Below are 19,730 nucleotides of genomic sequence, written 5' to 3' on the forward strand. Positions count from 1 at the left end.
CTAAGTTTAAAGATAGGTCGGCTAAATCGTAGAGAATAGAAAGTGTATCAGAAGATCTATGGTGGAGCACAGGTTGGTCGATCTAGTTTTATACTGAGTCGACTAAGTTGGATTGAGCTGACTCAGTCTCAGGATGAGTCGGCTAGGTCTGCGAGAAATAGTAGACTGAGGTTTTGAAATCTGGATGTTTTATCTAATTTTAAAAAATTTATTTTGGGGAGATGATTGAGCAGCTTCATGAGATAAATAAAAATATTAGAAAACCAAGATATATTGCTGGTTATTCCTGGGGTTGACACTTAGCAAGTTTTCTTTAATTTATTTTTTTCCCAAAACATTAGCCCCTAATTTTCTTTATCTGTTATTTTGATTCTTTAACCAAAAATAGAAGCAAGAAGAAGGATAGAGGAGAGTGAGGGCTGGGAAAAGAGGTGTTTTCAGCAAGAAATTGAAGGGGGATTCAGCTGACAAAGAAAGAGTTGAGGATAAAGTTTATTGAAGGAGTAGAAGTGCTCTTGGCAGAAAAAAGAAGTAGTTTTTGTGAACAGTAATTGAGTTTCATTATCTAAGGTAAGGATTTTTATTCTCTACAATAGATTGAAGTTAAGCTTTGAGAAATAGTTATAAGACTTGATGTTTAGTGAACTAAATCTTGGATTTAAGCCTAAAATAGAAGGGTTAGCTGTTGTTGTCAATTTTAATGAAAACCAATACAAGGTATTTTAGCAATCGGCTGATATTGTATCTGCTGGACTTGAAACCACTCATAAAAAAGAAACATATTTAATTTGTGGGAAAATTCTTAACTGATGTTGAAGTGTAACTAAACCTAATCAGGATAAAATAAGATGAAATAGAAGTGAAAACTAAAAGTGTTAAAGAACAAGTATTATGAGGTAAAGCAAGTGTTTTTCTATTCATATACCATATTAGTGTCATATTAATCCGCATATATTAACTTTATAGGAAAAGAAGGAGGCTTTTGAGAGCTATTTTAAAGGGTTTAAGCTCCAGGTTGATCTAGAAGCCATTAAAAGGTGAGTGAACTCCATCTAATTATGGTGTTTTCATTATCTTTTGTTATGGAAAATGTTATTTTGAAAAGAAAGCCAGTATCGTGTTGTTTTATAGCTTAAATACATCTATATAAGCATGGAAATATGTATTTATTTCTATGGGTAGACTACTTATGTATATGTATGTATATGTGAAGCTGGTTGGACAACAAATTATTAATAGCATAAAATTATATTACATCAATTTATTAACTTTTGAAACTTATCATATCAAGCAATATACTAACAAGATAGTGTAATATATGTGTATATAAACCTAAAAATAGGATATGAATTTATTGATAGTAAGCTTATATAAATGCCTGTGGCAGATGATGTGCCTGTGGCTGAATAGTATACCTGTAGCGATAAGTTTGTGGTATAATTAAAAGCCTATGGCGAGTCTACTATAACAGAACCAGGATATTAGCGATGCAAAAATTCATTGCTAATAATAGATTTTCATCGAAAATAGTTATTAGTGATGAAATTATCATCGCTGATATTTCATCACAAATAATGATGTCGTTGATAATTTTTTATGATGAAAAATTTTTTTTTATTATCAATAATCGATATTACTGATCAAAAATTTTTGTCATTAAAAATTTTTTTTTTCGAAAACTATTTGCGATAAAAAATTTTTATCATAAAAAAAATAATTTTTGATAAATTATTATGTCACTAATAAAAAATAATTTAAAAAATAATTTATGATGAACTACTTTCATCACTATTAATTTAATTAAATTTTTTTATAAAATTTAAATTTATAAAAAAATATTAGCGATGTAAAAGTTTCATCGCAAATATGATAATTACTAACTAAAATTTTTATCACTACTAAATTAGCAATTATTTGTGACAAAACTATTTTCATCACTAATAATTTAATATAAAATTTTAATATTTTTAAATTTATTAAAAAAATTATTTACGACCAATTATTTTATCGCTAATAGGATTTTTGGTGACCAAAATTTTGTCAAAAATAATTTCATCACCAAAAATTTACACATAAATTTTTTTAAAATAACTTATGAATATATATTTTTAATTTATATTTATAATATTTTTTATTTATAATCTATAAAATAAAAATAAAAAATTCACATAATAAACTCATAAATAAATTTTATCATTTTATTATATTACATTAAAATTATAAGAAGTCTGAAATAAAAATAAAAAGCAAAATAAACAGACCATCAAGTGTCGTTATCTGCAGAAGAAAAACAAACTAAGAAAGGAGAGTGCTCGGAAGAGCCCAGATCGAGCTACTACTGAGGAGAAGAAGGAAGGGCCTCTCTCTTTTCACACCTCTCTTTCTCTTTTTCTCTTCTCTCAATTTGATTTGTTTGCTATGCATCCATAGCTAGAGATCCTCTCTATTTATAGATGAATCCTATGACCCACTAAGCATAGGATTTCTAACTCAAACATGTTTTAAATTAGTCCAATACTCATGAAAGAAGGACTCCTACATGAGATAGTATTGCCATCACATATGACAACCGCATTACACCCAATCTCTCACCCACATGGGATGCCCACAATGAGGAAGCTTCTAGGTGTTGATTGGCCCATAAGAGAAAGAAATCCCAATGCAATAAGAATTTTTCATATCTCATCTAAAACGAATCCGATTTAAATCCAATTCGAAGTTGGTTTGAAATAATTTTGAAAGACTGTCAATCTCAAATTCTTTAAGACTTTTATATCAAGTCTAACTTAAAATTTTGGATCCAATTAAGTATAATTAACTCAGATCTAATCTAAATTAATTAGCACATAAATTCAATCTCTCATATGCTCCATGGATTATAGATTAGAAACTGTTCATCCCCAAGATCAAACTTAAACCTCATGTATAATGCTAGCTAGACATAGTCAACTCTTCAATCTCGTTTAACTCATTGAAAGAATAGTGCCCTACAAGCCAATTGCATGGTGATGCGAAGAAATTTTTCTGTGATATCTTCCTACTCATTTGCATGACATTAGTTATTTTTATTCATGAGGTATTATATTTTATCATTTGCTGCATCATATTTTTATGATTATGGTAAATCTCATAGATTAGGATAATAATTTTAGGAACTAATTTTCTCAAAAATGACCAATCTTTCTCAAGAATGACCAATCTTTCTCAAGAATGACAATAATTTTGGTCATTATAGAATGACCAAGCCTATAGTGAATTACCATGATTTGCTAGGATTGCTGTAGACATTCGAGAAGGATCATCAGCTCCAGAAAAAATCGATGCATGTTGTGGGAGATTCATCTTCAGGTCGTCGTTCCTCCAAGAGAAGAAAAAAGAAGAAGGTGCAAATAGTCCATGCCACCGATCCAAAGCCAAAGCAAGATAAAAAGTCAAAAGTCAACAAGAACTAAGCAGAATACTTTTTCTACAAGAAGCTGGATCATTGGAAGAGAAACTATCCTACATATATAGCTTCTCTTGATCCAAACAGGCCAAAGAATAAGAAAAACAAGCAATATGTTGCTTCATAAGATACTTATATGATAACTCTTTGTAATTTTTCTGTCTGTGATACTACTATCTGGATGTTAGATACTGAAAGTCTAATTAATATTTATAATTCATTGCAGGGACTATAGGTCAGCAGAAAGTTTAGAGAAGACGAGCAATTCCTAAATATTGGAGATGGAAGTCTTGTTCAATTCTAACTTTAGAAACTATGCAGCTTGTTTTTGAGTCTAGTAGTGTCATGTTAGATGAGAGTCATTATTGTCTTTTTTTTATGATGAATATCATCTCTGTAGATCTATTGGCCAAATTTGATTTTAAATTTTTAATAAAAGATGATTTTTATGATATCATTATGAATGATACTAAAATCATGCGAAGATAATTAAAATATGACATATACTTATTATCACAGTCTATTGGTGTAATATACACATTAAACAAATATCCTAGGATAGATAATGTCAGTGATTTATATCTTTGGCATTGTAGGCTGGGTCATGTGAACAAAAACAGGATAGACATATTAATTAAGGAAGATATCCTTGAAATTAATAATTATGAATCATTACCGACCTGTGAATCTTGTCTACTTGATAAGATGATCAAGTCACCTTTTAAGAAAAAAAATGAGCGAGCCAATGATGTTCTAGACTTAGTATATAGCGATATATGTAGACCTATGAACATAAGCGCCAGAGGAAGATATTATTACTTCATTATATTTAATGACGACCTATCGAGGTATGGATACGTCTATCTTATGAAATATAAATCTGAATCATTTAAAATATTTAAATGATTCCGTAGTGAAGTAGAAAAACAGACTAGGAAGAGCATCAAAACTCTTTGATCAGACTGAGGAGATGAATACATCACCAATGATTTTCTAACATATCTAGAAAAGAAAGAGATTCTCTTATAATGGACCCCTCTTGGAATACCACAATATAATGGAGTATCAAAAAGAAAGAATCGAACACCGTTAGACATGATTCGATCCATGAAGGGCTTTACGACTATGCCAATCTTTTTTTGGAAATATGCTTTTGAAATTACTTGCTACAGACTTAATAAAGTCCCAAGCAAGTCTGTAAATAAAACACCATATGAGATATGATCAGGACGTAAGCCAATGCTCTCACACCTTAGGATTTATGGAGATGTCTGGCTTATATAAAGCATTTAAAGTCAAACAATCTTGGACTAGATCCGATAAATGCTTGTTTGTAGGGTATCCAAAGAAAACTAAAGGGTACTACTTCTACCTCGCTGAAGAACAAAAGATGTTCGTCAACAATAAGACAGTTTTTTTAGAAAAAAAGTTCCTTGGGAAAGAAACTAATGCTACTAAAATCAAACTTAGTGAAGTTCGTGAGGTAGAAATATCGATACATACAGAATCAGATTTGATTAGAGAATAAAATCTAAAACCTATAGAGATGCCATTAAGAAGATTTGATAGAATACCACATCAACTGGACAGATATTATGATTTCTTGATCCAAGATGGTGATCCTATCAAACTAGATGAGAACTACGAAGATTCGATCACCTACATGGATGCTATGTAAAGGTCCGACTCCTAGAAATGGCTTGATGCTATGAAATCCAAGATGAAGTCCATGGAGATCAATGGTGTATGGACACTGGTTGATCCATCCGAAGGGATTAAATCCATAGGGTGTAAATAAATTTTCAAGAGAAAAAGAGGAGCAGACGGAAAGGTGGAGACCTACAAAACCCATCTAGTTGCCAAGAAATATCATCAGTATTATGGTATTGACTATGATGAGACGTTCTCTCATGTGGTAATGCTCAAATCCATCCGAATCATGCTTACGATAGTGGTACATTTAGATTTTGAGATCTAGCAAATGGATGTCAAAATCGTCTTCTTTAACAGAGAGCTGGAAGAAGAGGTATATATGATACAACCTAAAGGGTTCACATCCTCAGATGAATCTAAAGTATGCAAGCTAAATAGATCCATTTATGGACTGAAGCAAGCATCTAAAAGTTGGAATATGTGTTTTGATAAGATAATCAAAACATATGACTTCGTTAGGAATGGAGAAGAGCCTTACGTCTAGAAGTAGACTAACAATTCTATAGTCATTTTTCTTATACTGTATGTAGATGATATACTATTAATAGGAAATGACATCCTAGCTTTCCAAAGTGTAAAGACGTGGCTATCATCGCAGTTTTCCATGAAAGATTTGGAAGAAGCATCATATATCCTGGGGATAAAAATCTATAGAAATAGATCTAGAAGGTTGTTTGGGTTATCTCAATCCACATACATCGATACCATGCTGAAACAGTTTAGCATGGAGAATTTCAGAAAAGGCTATCTATCGATAGGCTAAGAAATTTCTCTCTCTAAGAAGGATTGTCCAACAATCTCTTAGGAGAGAAAGCATATGAGTAGAATTTCATATGCTTTGACAGTGAGATCTATCATATATACCATGATGTATATAAAATCGGATGTGGCTTATTCACTAATAGTAGTGAGTAGGTACCAGTCTGATCCGAAAGAGAATCATTGAAAGATTATGAAAATAATCTTTAAGTATTTAAGAAATACTAAGGACCAATAGCTTATCTATGGAGACACTGACTTAAATCTTATGGGATATACTTATTTCAATTTTCAATCAGATTATGATGATAGTAAAAATATGTCGAGCTATGTGTTCACCATGAATGAAGAAGCAATTTTTTAGAAGAGTTTCAAGCAACATACGGTGGCTGACTTAGTATGCGAAAGAAATATATTGCAGCATCTGATGCTGCAAAGGAAGCTATTCTGTTAAAAAAAATTATCACTAAACTTAGATTGATTTCTTCTATTGATGGTCCAGTTTTACTATATTGTGATAATACTAGAGCCATAGCATAAGTAAAGCAGCCCAAGTCCCACCATAGAACCAAACACATTCTGCAATGTTATCATCTTGTCCATGAAATCGTGGATCGAGATGATGTTGAGTTGAAAAAAATTGATGAAAAAGAGAACCTGACCGACCCCTTCACTAAAGCTCCGGGATCAAAGAGTTCGATGATCATAAATGGAAGATGGGTATAAGATACTATCTCGATTGGCTTTAGTCCAAATGAGAGTTGCTAGAAATTATATCCTAAAGCCAATTGGCTTATTGTAAATAATTAAATTTTATATATGAATTATTGATCAATGAATTAATGTTATTTTGGCTTTTTTGATCACAAGGTATACATCTTCATTATTAGAACTCATGTTGTGATGAAGTCCTTAGAACTATATTATGATCGATAAAAGAAGATTTATCGAATAGTTTCTAAATATGTTTATCACCAAATGATGCGTCATTAATAGGATGATGATATTTATCGAGTGTAGGTCATTATGTACTATATAGGTTGGTTATTCTCAAAATCAAAGAGTGTGGAGATATTGGTACGGCATATAGATAAGATATAGAAGTACATCGTCACTGAATAAGTGACTCACTTGCTGAGCACTCTGCTATCAAGAGCAACTTTTGAAACATATGGACATAAGTATCCCTCAGATCTGAAATTACCATAGTGACTTGCAAGCAATATACTTTGTTTAAGTATCAGACTACCTGCATTTCTAATGCAGTGACGGAAGGCTATTGGGTACAGTCAAGTACTCGTAAAATCTGTGTGTGGATCAAGATGGAATTGACTCCTCTAAATTATAAGAGTTAATGCATCACTGTATTTTAATTTAGTAAAATCTTAGTCAGGATAATCTATGTGATAGATTTAAAAGATTGAAATACTATATAGATGACCGTTTCAGGATTGACAGTTAAATCCTAGATCACTTTGAGTATTAGGATCAAAGGGATGAATTATGCAGTAACCATATGTCAAGGTTCTTAAATATTACTTTGCAAATATTCATCCTATCCAGATATCAGATATCATTGCTAGATAGTCACTTTGATTAGTATAGAAAAGAATTCCTATACTACCGACTTAGTGTTCGAACCTATGGAGTCGCACACAAAAGGATGAATTATGCAGTAACAATATGTCAAGGTTCTTAAATATTGCTTTGCAAATATTCATCCTATATAGATATCAGGTATCATTGCTGGATGGTTACTTCGATTAATATGGAAAGAAATTTCTATACTACTGACTTAGTGTTCGAATCTATGGAGTCGCACACAAAAGTCAAACAATATGGAAAAAAATTGATCAATTATTTATATGTTCAATTTGAAAGTATGAGACTTAATTAAAAATATAGATTAACTTCATTAAAAATTAAATCGTAGGTCAAAATTAAATACTGACTATATTCAGCTAGCACTGTGCATGAGGTACGGATTTGATTTTGGAGATGAAATTAATCAAATCAAAGTTCCATGCAATTATAAGAGAATAGATTGAGTCTTAATTACTTTAGATTAGATCTAATTTAATTAGATATAATTTTATTAAGGCTTGATTGAGTTAATTTATCAAGTTGGACTGGGACAAGAATCCTAATTGGATTAGGATCAGCAGTCTTTTCAAAATTGATTTGAATCGGATTCGAATTGGATTCGAATTGATCCAAATCTGAATTAAATCTGATTTGGTGCACTTAGCCACTTTTTTTTAGAAATTTTCTCTTCTTATGGGTCAACCTAGGTGGTTGGAAAGGGACTGAAAATAGCCTTCTCTCCTTGGGCGTGTGCGATAATGAAAGGAGGCACCTCTCCTACTTGGATTAGGATTTCTTGTGCTTTAAGGAGTTTGGGTTTCATTCAAACATGAAGAGTTCTTTTTCTAGTACTCAAAGGAGTTTGATTTAATCTAGGACCTCTTGCCTATATAAGGAAGGATGTGGAGAAGGAGAAAAGCAATCATTTGGCATCCCCTCCTATTGGCGTGCTCCCTTGGGCATCTCCCTCCCTCTTGGCATCCTCCCTCCTTTTATGATGGCATGTGGAGCTCTTCCAAAGTCTTAGGATCTGATCACAAGATTTCATCTCCTTTCTCTCCAAAGAAAGAGTTCATCTCTCTCCCATATAGCATTTGGCGTGCCCGCAAAGTTGAGGATCCATGCATCCGGATCTTGCGAAGTATATTGTTGAGGAGCTTCTTCAATCTTGATCCTTTTTCAATGCGAATCAAGATGAGAATTCATAAATATTATAAAAAATTTTAATTATGAATCTACTCTTCCTCTGGGCATCTGATGCGATCGGATGAATATTTTTTTGATTTTTTTTTTGACCACCTTGATTGAGATGTTTTAGTCCTACATCAAGAGTGGAAAGATCTTTTTAGCCCACTATATGAGAAAATGGTTTGTTTAAGCCCTTCAGGGCATTTGAGGATGTTTGAAGGAAATCTTTAATAGACACATGTGAACCAAATCAAGCCAGGTCAGGGCATAGACAGTTGAAAAATGTGTCTTAAGGTCAATCATTTGATGATTGTGCTAATTATAAATATATATGAATTGATAAATAATAAAAATTATTTGATATTTTTTATCACATGGTTACATCTTTTAATGAACTCCTATATTGTGATGAAATTCTTAGGATTACTTTGATCGATAAAGGAGGATTTATCGCGTAATCTTTAAATTGATTTGCCATTAAACGATACGCTATTACTAGGATGATAGCGATATCAAGTATAGGTCGTTGTGTGCCATATACGTCGGTTGTCCTCATAACCAAATGATGTGGAGACACTGGTATGGCATACAGGTGAGATATAGGAGTACATCATCACTGAATGTGACCAACTATGGAGCACTCTGCTGTCAAGGGTAGCTCGCGAAGGGTATGGATATAAGTATCCCTCCAATCAGAGATCACCACGGTGACTTGCAAGCAACTCACTGTACTTTAGTGTCAGACTAACTGAGTTTCTAATTCAATGATGAAAGGTTTCTGAGTGCAGTCAAGTACTTGTCAAGTCAGTGTGTGAGTCAAGATGGAATTGATCCCTCCAAATTAGTAGGAGTTAATATATCAATATATTTTAATTTAGCAAAATCTTAACTCGGATAATCCATGTGATGGATTTGTAAAAGATTGAAGTACAATGTGAATGACTTATCTAGGATTGATAGTTAAATCCTACATCTTCTTGAGTATTAAGGTCAAAAAGATGAATTGTACGTTAACTATACACCAATATATTCTTGAATGTTGCTTTGCCTTCATTCGATCTATCCAGACGTCGGATCACTATTGCTAGATAGTTACATCGATTGGTTCAGAAAGTTATTCCTATGCTATCAACTTAGGTTCGAACCTATGGGGTCACACTCAAAAAAATTTTTTGACTGATCATGTGGCTGATCAACGATTGAGAATCATTCAAGGGCTTAATTGTCAATTCGATTGATGGTTAACCTTATGCAAAAGTTGTAATAAATTTATTCACTAAGTGTTAGTAAATTAATAAAAAATTAAGTAATAATTAGATTGCTGATTAGCTCAATTTAATTAAGTAAAGAGGATTAAATAAAATCTATTTGAATTGGATTCAATTAGGTTTGATCTGATTAGGTTATGAGATGACCTAATCGCTAAGGAAGAATTATTCTTGATTTGATTAAGACTTTGGTTCAATCAATTCCTAATTTGATTGAGATTTGATTAAAAATTTATGAACCTAATTAGATTAGATTTTATATATTTTATTTGGGCTAAACCATATGTGATTTGATTTGGATTCAAATAAGAAAATTAAGAGTCCATATTGGAATAGGACTCTTCTCCCCTGTGCCAACCCACTTTGCATTTCACCTATCTCCATGCATAAATAATTTTTGCATGAGATTTTTTCATACCAAAGAGTTCCTCTCCTTCTCTATCTCACATCCAAATCTAATTTAATTTTGATAAAAGAAAGATTTTAAAATTAAATTTCAAAATATTCCTTATCAAGAGAGTCTGTTCTTATCCAAATCAATCTCTCCATATCAACTTAATTTTTTTCTCCTTATATGTGCAACATTTTGAGGAGATTTTTTATGGAAGATCAGATGAAAAATTGATTTATCATAAAAAAATATGGGAAGGACCATCCCATATTTTTTTTGGCATATTTTGGATGTGGAATTGTGAGGAGCCGACATCTCTTGGAAGAGTCCAAGATTTCTAGGACTCCTCATCCCAACCTTATTACACACCTATAAAAAGGACTTTATTTGTTTCTTTTGTGTGTGTAAGATAGTAGAGAAGGAGTTCTCTATGTGAGGAGGTTTTGAGATATGGTTCCATGGCATGAGAAAGAGGAGGAGAGTCCTCTCTTTTTGGGTTAGCACAAAGCTAATTTCTAAGATTTTGGTCCTCAAGGTTTGGGAAGAGAGAAAAATATAAGAGAAAATTATTTTTCTCTCCATCTTTCTTCCACCTCTTCATCTTCTCCAGAAGTCCATCTTCAATCTTTAAAAATATTTCAGAGATTTGAAGAAAGAATCTAGATCAGCCAAGAAGAAGGTCTTCGCACGAGCTTGCACTCCTGAGAAGATCGATCAGATCGGAGCTTCGAGTGAATTTTTCATAAAGGCCAGATGCATGTGTAGCTGCAAGCAATCAGTGAGGATCCTCTCTACCATATCTCTCAGTAGTAATGATCATCGAGCCGTGCAAAGATATCGAGTTCTGAACTCAGATTAGAGTAAATATGATCTACTGCTCACATGCATGCATGTTAATTTTATCTTTAATATTTTTTAGATTTTATATACAATATATCATGTTATAGATTCTAGAGTAGGTTGATTTGATAATTAGATCATATGCATGTTAGATTAATTTGATTAATCTAATTATCTTTCGCTTAATTTATTTGAAAAAAATTCAAAATACATGCATGAAATCGCCTACATTCATCAATAGTGGTATCAGAGCCTAGGTTCGTTATGACATGTTATATATACATATTAAATATAAAATTTAATTTTATTTAGATTTGATATGTGATATTTTAATCTAAATTTAATGAATGGTTGATCGCACAAACTGACATAAGATTTTCCTACTGTGGGGTTTATCCCTTATAGTGAAAAGGTTATCCTAGTTTGTGTTGATCGTTGATAAAATTTGATTTTATGTGTTACATATGATGCTTATGATCTGATTTAGATATGATCTAAAGTTATAATCATATCTGATATAATTTAAATTAGATCTAAATTCATGCATATGTGATATGTGATTAGATTAGATGATCCGATTAGCAAGTATTTGGATTGGGTTGATCACCAGGCCATCTGATTATAGGAGCAAGAAAGATTTAAAAACTCTCTCTTCCCATTCGATGGGGTGCTCTTATGGCATGTAAGGGTGCCATGTGATTAGATCCCATGAAGAAGAATGCAAAAGAAAGAACTTATTTTTCTATAAAACTCTAGATCTTGAAATCCTAAGATTGTTGCATGTGATACAAAGTTGTATAAAAAATCAAGCATCTAATATATATGATTAAAATTATTTTAATTATGAAAAAATAAAATTTTGAATCATAAAAGTTTTAGATATGATCTAAAAGTGTTATGATTGATTTTATTTTAGTGGTATACAAGAATTTTTAGATCTGAAACTCCTTGAATCGTGCTCGCACAATTACTGAGCCGACCCAATTTTGAATTGAGTTGACTCAGTCTCCTTGTGTAGCTGGCTCAATAGTGATTGAGTTGACCCAATTTCAGAATAGAAAATCTTTGAATAACATTTGTTGTAAATTATTTACAAAATGAAAAGATTGAAATTATTTCAAACCTAAACCTAAACCTATGTTAATGCTGAAACTTAATTAAGAATTAAGTGTTGAATCAATTAGATCTAGAATTGTGAATTAAAGATCTAATGACATTGCATAAAATATGGGGGCGTAGGTTAGTTCAAATCAGATCCTCTTAATTAGGTTAGACCTACGGTTAGAATTACAGAGTTAATGGACTAACTAGAGAAATTGATTAAATCTAACCAAATATTGAATTAGATTAAATTAGGATTTCTCTAGGATCAATACAATAGTTGTAGATGGTCAAGTTCATGTCTTTGATTAGACCAAACAGACCTTGATTATGGCTCAGTAGTTGAATCCGAATCATTAGGTTGGTCTAATTAAAACTAATTAATTAATTGGTGTCTAAGATAAGTTTGACATTCCGACCAGTGGTTTTTAATTGAGAGCGACTTATCTGATCCTTTTGATAGTGTCTAAGGCAAGCTTAGCAGACCCTCCCATCAATCTCACTCACTTGATCAATTTGATGAATTATGTCTTGATTGGATCGCTCAGTGATTTGAGTTGACCCATACCATTAAGGTTGATCAGTGTGACTGATCTAGGTGCCAGTTCAACCAGCATGATCTTAATCCAATTCAATGATTTGGTGAAGTCAGTGGAAGGATTATGGTTTACTGATTGATCTCTTTTCTTTTCTCAATTTATAAATTAAATTCTCTAAATTATTAGATCTCTAAAATGAGCTAGTTATGGGGATAACTAGATTATAGTCTCCCATTAAGTTGGGTGATAATGGATCTTGTTGGTGCAAAAATCCGCTTGCAAAAGAAGTCGCGGTCGCCGTCGGGACCTGCAAAATAAGTCTAAACCAGAGGTGGGGTTGCTCCGGCAAGACCCTCCGACGCTCAAGTCAGTTCTCTGCCTCAACAAGAATGGAGTGCTCGAACGAAAATTTTAGCAGAGTTTTTAGGTGAAAATGAAAGCTTATGGAGTAACGTATCTAGGGTTCCTCCCTTTTATAGGAGGAGGGGGCAACAAACTGATGGTGACGCCTGTAACCGTCTGGTAGTGGGCCGCCCGTGGTCAGAAAAAGTTTGTTCCGGCGAGTAGTGGGGTGGACCCGTGGCCATTACCGGGGCGTGCCACGTGGAGTCGATCACGAGAAGCGGAGCGGCATCCGTTGTCGCGACTTGCCAGAGGATAGGAGAATCGCGCGGTATCCATCGCAGGGAGTGGAGTAGGGTCGTGGCCATTATTACGGCCTGCCAAGGAGTGATGGAGCCGCATGGAATCCATCGCAGGAGGTGGAGCAGGGTCGTGGAGTGATGGAGCCACGTGAGATCTACCGCAGGGAGTGGAGCAGAGTCGTGGAGTGATGGAGCTGCGTGGGGATCTGCCGCAGGGAATGGAGCAGAATCATGGCTGTTACTGCAGCGTGCCTGGGGGCGAAGGTCTATCGGCTGAAGTCCGGCTGGAGTGTCTGGCGAGGAGAGGTAGTTAGCCATCTGTCCAAGAGGAGCTCGGAATCCAGCTTTCGCAGGAGTTCAGACGAAGTCTTCCTTTAGTCACAGCCGGGGACGGAGCCCGGCTCCCGTAGGAGTCCGGGCAGAGTCTTCCTGCAATTAAAGTAAGGTGTAAAGTCTGGCTCCCGTAGGAGTCCAGACGGAGTTTACCAGCAGTTGAAGTTGGCGACGGAGCCCGGCTCCCGCAGGAGTCCGGGCGGAGTCTCCCTTGCGGTTGAAGTCGTGGACGGAGCACGGCTCCCATAGGAGTCTGGGCGGAGTTCCCCTTGGAGTCGTGGACGGAGCCCGGCTCCCGTAGGAGTCCGGGCGGAGTCCTCCTGCAATTAAAGTCAGGTGCGAAGTCCGGCTCCCGTAGGAGTCCGGACGGAGCTTACCGGCAGTTGAAGTTGGCGACGGAGCCCGGCTCCCATAGGAGTCCGGGTGGAGTCCTCCTTGCGGTTGAAGTCGTGGGCGGAGCCCGGCTCCCGTAGGAGTCCGGGCGGAGTCTCCCTTGGAGTCGTGGATGGAGCCCGGCTCCCGTAGGAGTACGGACGGAGTCCTCCTGCAATTAAAGTCAGATACGAAGTCTGGCTCCCGTAGGAGTCCAAACGGAGCTTACCAGTAGTTGAAGTTGGCGACGGAGCCCGGCTCCCGTAGGAGTCCGGGCGGGGCCCTACTTGCGGTTGAAGTCGTGGGAGGAGCCCGGCTCCCGTAGGAGTCCGGGCGGAGTCTCCCTTGGAGTCATGGATGGAGCCCGGCTCCCGTAGGAGTCCGGGCGGAGTCCTCCTGCAATTAAAGTCAGGTGCGAAGTCTGGCTCCCGTAGGAGTCCGGACGGAGCTCACCGGCAGTTGAAGTTGGCGACGGAGCCCGGCTCCCGTAGGAGTCCGGGCGGAGTCCTCCTTGCGGTTGAAGTCGTGGGCGGAGTCCGGCTCCCGTAGGAGTCCGGGTGGAGTCTCCCTTAGAGTCGTGGATGGTTCCCTAGACCTTTAATATATTTTTTTTTTGGAAAATAAATCCGTTTGTCTTCGGGTTAGGTGAGTTGTTTTGTTTATGTATGTGTGCTCTTGAGATAGAGAGTAATTTAAGACATTGATATTCCAATAAATATAGTATTTCTATGGTGATATAAACTTCTCTTCATAAAAAAGTACAGTGATATATATTATTAGTACATGTTATGTAATCTCACTATCCGAACATGTGGCAATAGATTATTATCTGAATCATGAATGCTCTTTCAGATCACATCGGCCATTTTTTGATCTACTTTCTCAGTCTGGTATTTGGTTGATCTGATTTATCCAGAGCTGTTCTTAAAGTATGATACTCATCTCAGTTATTAGCCGATCTGCGATGAGTTATATCGGTCTTTAGCCGATATGGCTATTAATACTAAAAAGATATGATACTCAGTTCAGTTAGTCATCGATCTCAACAAAGTTACATTGGTAAATCGCCGATATGCCACCAAAGTATAGATAATTATCCGGCAGCTGTCATCCAGCTCAGCATCAGCAATCTTTCAGCTATACTATAGTAAATTGCCATATAGGCAAATACTCCACAAACTCTTTACAGTTGGCCATTCTGTTATAACAACCTAACGATCTAATAAACTCTTCTAACGGTCTAACAAATTTTTCTAATGGTCTAATAATCCGGCAGACCTCCTCACACCTTCTATATAAAGGGAGACAGGATATTCTCTATAAGATAAGTCTGAATAGATAGAATTAAGATTCTGCTGAATCATTTTCAGCTCCCCCATTAAAGGAAACAAGAGTCCTCTCTTTATTTTGCCCACAATCTCTCTTCTCATCCTTCTATTCTTTCATTTTCACTATCTATTCTCAAGACTTTGTCTGACATAACCATCAGAGGGTCTTGAGCTGGAGGGTACCCCACTGGTTTTGAGACTTTCTTTACTAGAATTGTTGCAAATTTTGTCGAATTCAACTAAGAGACGATCCAGTTCGGTCTACAACCGATCTCGTCTACTGTCCACTATAGCCTTGTAGCAACATATATAATAAGAAAACTAGCCTTAAAATTTGATAAAAAAGATGGCTATAGCAACTACATTGAAGATTATGAGAGGAGTATAAAAAGAGCAAACAATGGACTTCCAACAGTCTTGACCACCCATTTGTACAAAAGCTTTGTAAACAACTAAATAGTTAAATTGAATTTCCTTGTGTGCACTTTTTTTAGCATGCATGCAAGTTTTGGGCATGCACATGAATTTTTTAATAAATGTGCACATGCATTTTTTGCATAAGTGAAAACCCCTTGTTCATATGATTTTAATATAAATGAATATATGTGCGATTTTAACATAAATTTATTTTTTAAAATGAGATTCAAAATGTTTCAATCTTTTTTTCTTCTAATTTTTCTGAATTTTGGAGAGGGGTTGGGTTTTCTCTATATTTTACTTTTAATAGGTAAACAAGCAAAATACCCTTGCGATGCGAGGGAGGTAAAAAAATAATAAACACAAAAAAATATAAAAAAATAAAATATAAAGTGATAAATTTTAAATTCTAAAACTTAATTATCTAATAATAGATAATATATTTTTGTCAAATAAATTATGCAAGTAAATAGTTGCATTATATGTTATAGTAAATACTATTCTTACTGGTCCAAGGCAAAGATAGCACTGGATGAGGAGCGGAGAAGCAGGAGAGGTGTAAACGAGGTGCTTGTACTTGTTGCCTTGTAATCCTTAATTGAAAAGGCCCAACCAGCCATTGCCCATGCCCCGAAATAAAAAATGATGATTTTTTTTCTTGTGCAAGAAAACTAAAAAATCAAATCTTGAAAGTAAATATGTGCCAAAATACCCGATCCCAAACAAAAAAGATTATAATTTTGAGGAAAATGAGTAGTGAAATCAAATCTTGGAAACAAATATGAGCAAGTGCCCAACCCCAAACACGAACCAAAAAGAGAAGTCTTTAAACAAAATCAAGCAAAAACCTAAGGTTTAGCATTTGAATTTATCTAGCAAATCTTCGTCCTCTAAAATCTAAGATTTAAAATATTGGGGGGTAAAAAATACTTTGAAAAAAATCATGGGTCTTGCTACTCATTAAGCTAGCACTGCTTTCAATTTCATAGTTTGATTTGTTAGATTGACAAGAAAACATATAAAAAAAAACCATCAATAAACAAATTTTCCAACAGATAAAACAAAACAAAGTAGTTCCTGATTGATTCAATCCTATTTGTATTGATCAAAAGTCTTTACTCTCTTCTCCTTGCCGATATCCCTAGAGATGGCATCCAAGTCCATCTTTTCCTCTCGCTAGCTTGAGAACACCGAAAAGAATTAGAGAAGAGGATTTTTAATTGATTTTAATTAAAAACAATCATAATTAGTTAAGTAAAGGTAAATCTTTTCTTTTTCACTAATGCCAACTTTTTCACTTACATCCCGGAACATCTTGAGCTGAGAACGAGGTGGTATTTAAAATTTGAATTCGTAGGAAGTATTTATTTACATAGGTCATTTGTAGGAAGTATTTATTTACATAGGTCATGGTATTTTTTGAGGATTTGAATATGAATCAAGCAATAGAGGTGAAGTAATATATGTGTGTGAAAAAAAATTTGAGGTATAAATTGATGATTTACAGCAAATTTTGAACCCCAAAAGACTGGATCGATTAAGTTTAAAGATAAATCGGTTAAGTCGTAGAGAACAGAAAGTGTATCAGAAGATCTATGGTGGAGCACAGGTTGGTCGATCTAGTTTTATACTGAGTCGACTAAGTTGGATTGAGCCGATTCAGTCTTCGGATGAGTCGGCTAGGTCTACGAGAAACAGTAGACTGAGGTTTTAAAATCTGAATGTTTTATTTAATTTTAAAAAATTTATTTTGGGGAGATGACTGAGCAGTTTCATGAGATAAATAAAAATGTTAGAAAACCAAGATATTTTGCTGGTTATTCCTGGGGTTGACACTTAGCAAGTTTTATTTAATTTATTCTTTTCCCAAAACATTAGCCCCTAATTTTCCTTATCTGTTATTCTGATTCTTTAACCAAAAATAGAAGCAAGAAGAAGGATAGAGGAGAGTGAGGGCTAGAAAAAGAGGTGTTTTCAGCGAGAAATTGAAAGGGGATTCAGCTGACAAAGAAAGAGTTGAGGATAAATTTTATTGAAGGAGTAGAAGTGCTCTTGGCAGAAAAAAGTAGTTTTTGTGAACAGTAATTGAGTTTCATTATCTAAGGTAAGGATTTTTATTCTCGATAATAGATTGAAGTTGAGCCTTGAGAAATAGTTACAAGACTTGATGTTTAGTGAACTAAACCTTGGGTTTAAGCCTAAAATAGAAAGGTTAGCTGTTGTTGTCAATTTTAATGAAAACCAATGCAAGGTATTTCAGCAATCGGCTAATATTGTATCTGCTGGACTTGAAACCACTCATAAAAAAGGTAACATAGTTAATTTGTGAGAAAATTCTTGACTGATGTTGAAGTGTAACTAAACCTAATCAGGATAAAATAAGATGAAATAGAAGTGAGAACTAAAAGTGTTAAAGAACAAGTATTAGGAGGTAAAGCAAGTGTTTTTCTATTCATATATCATATTAGTGTCATATTAATCCGCATATATTAACTTTATAGGAAAAGGAAGGAGGCTTTTGAGAGCTATTTTAAAGGGTTTAAGCACTAGGTTGATCTAGAAGCCATTAAGAGATGAGTGAACTCCATCTAATTATGGCATTTTCATTATCTTTTGTTATGGAAAAGGTTATTTTGAAAAGAAAGCCATAATCATGTTGTTTTATAGCTTAAATACACCTATATAAGCATGGAAATATGTATTTATTTCTATGGGTAGATTGCTTATGTATATGTATGTATATGTGAAGCGGGTTGGACAGCAAATTATTAATAGCATAAAATTATATTGCATCAATTTATTAACTTTTGAAACTTATCATATCAAGCAATATACTAATAAGATAGTATAATATATGTGTATATAAACCTAAAAGTAGGATATGAATTTATTGATAGTTAGCTTATGTAAATGCCTGTGGCAGATGATGTGCCTGTGGCTGAATAGTATGCCTATAGCGATAAGCCTGTGGCACAATTAAAGGCCTATGACGAGTCTACTATAACAGAACAGGATATTAGCGATGCAAAAATTCATCGCTAATAATATATTTTCATCGATAATAGTTATTAGCGATAAAATTATCATCGCTGATATTTCATCGTAAATAATGATATTGTTGATAATTTTTTATGATGAAAAATTTTTTTTGTCATCAATAATCGAAATTACTGATCAAAAATTTTTATCGTTAAAAAAAAATTCAAAAACTATTCATGATGAAAAATTTTTATCATAAAAAAAATAATTTTTGATAAATTATTACATCACTAATAAAAAATAATTTAAAAAATTATTTACGATGAACTTCTTTCATCACTATTAATTTAATTAAATTTTTTTATAAAATTTAAATTTATAAAAAAATATTAGTGACGTAAAAGTTTCATCGCAAATATGATAATTACTAACTAAAATTTTTATCACTACTAAATTAGCAATTATTTGCAACAAAACTATTTTCATTACTAATAATTTAATATAAAATTTTAATATTTTTAAATTTATTAAAAAAATTATTTATGACCAATTATTTTATCGCTAATAGGATTTTTGGTGACCAAAATTTTATCAAAAATAATTTCATAACCAAAAAATTATACATAATTTTTTTTAAAATAATTTATGAATATATATTTTTAATTTATATTTATAATATTTTTTATTTATAATCTATAAAATAAAAATAAAAAATTTATACAATAAACTCATAAATAAATTTTATCATTTTATTATATTACATTAAAATTATAAGAAGTCTAAAATAAAAATAAAAAATAACATAAACAGACCATCAAGTGTTAATATC

Source organism: Elaeis guineensis, chromosome 3, assembly GCF_000442705.2.
Source record: "Elaeis guineensis isolate ETL-2024a chromosome 3, EG11, whole genome shotgun sequence".
NCBI classification, from domain to species: domain Eukaryota; kingdom Viridiplantae; phylum Streptophyta; class Magnoliopsida; order Arecales; family Arecaceae; genus Elaeis; species Elaeis guineensis.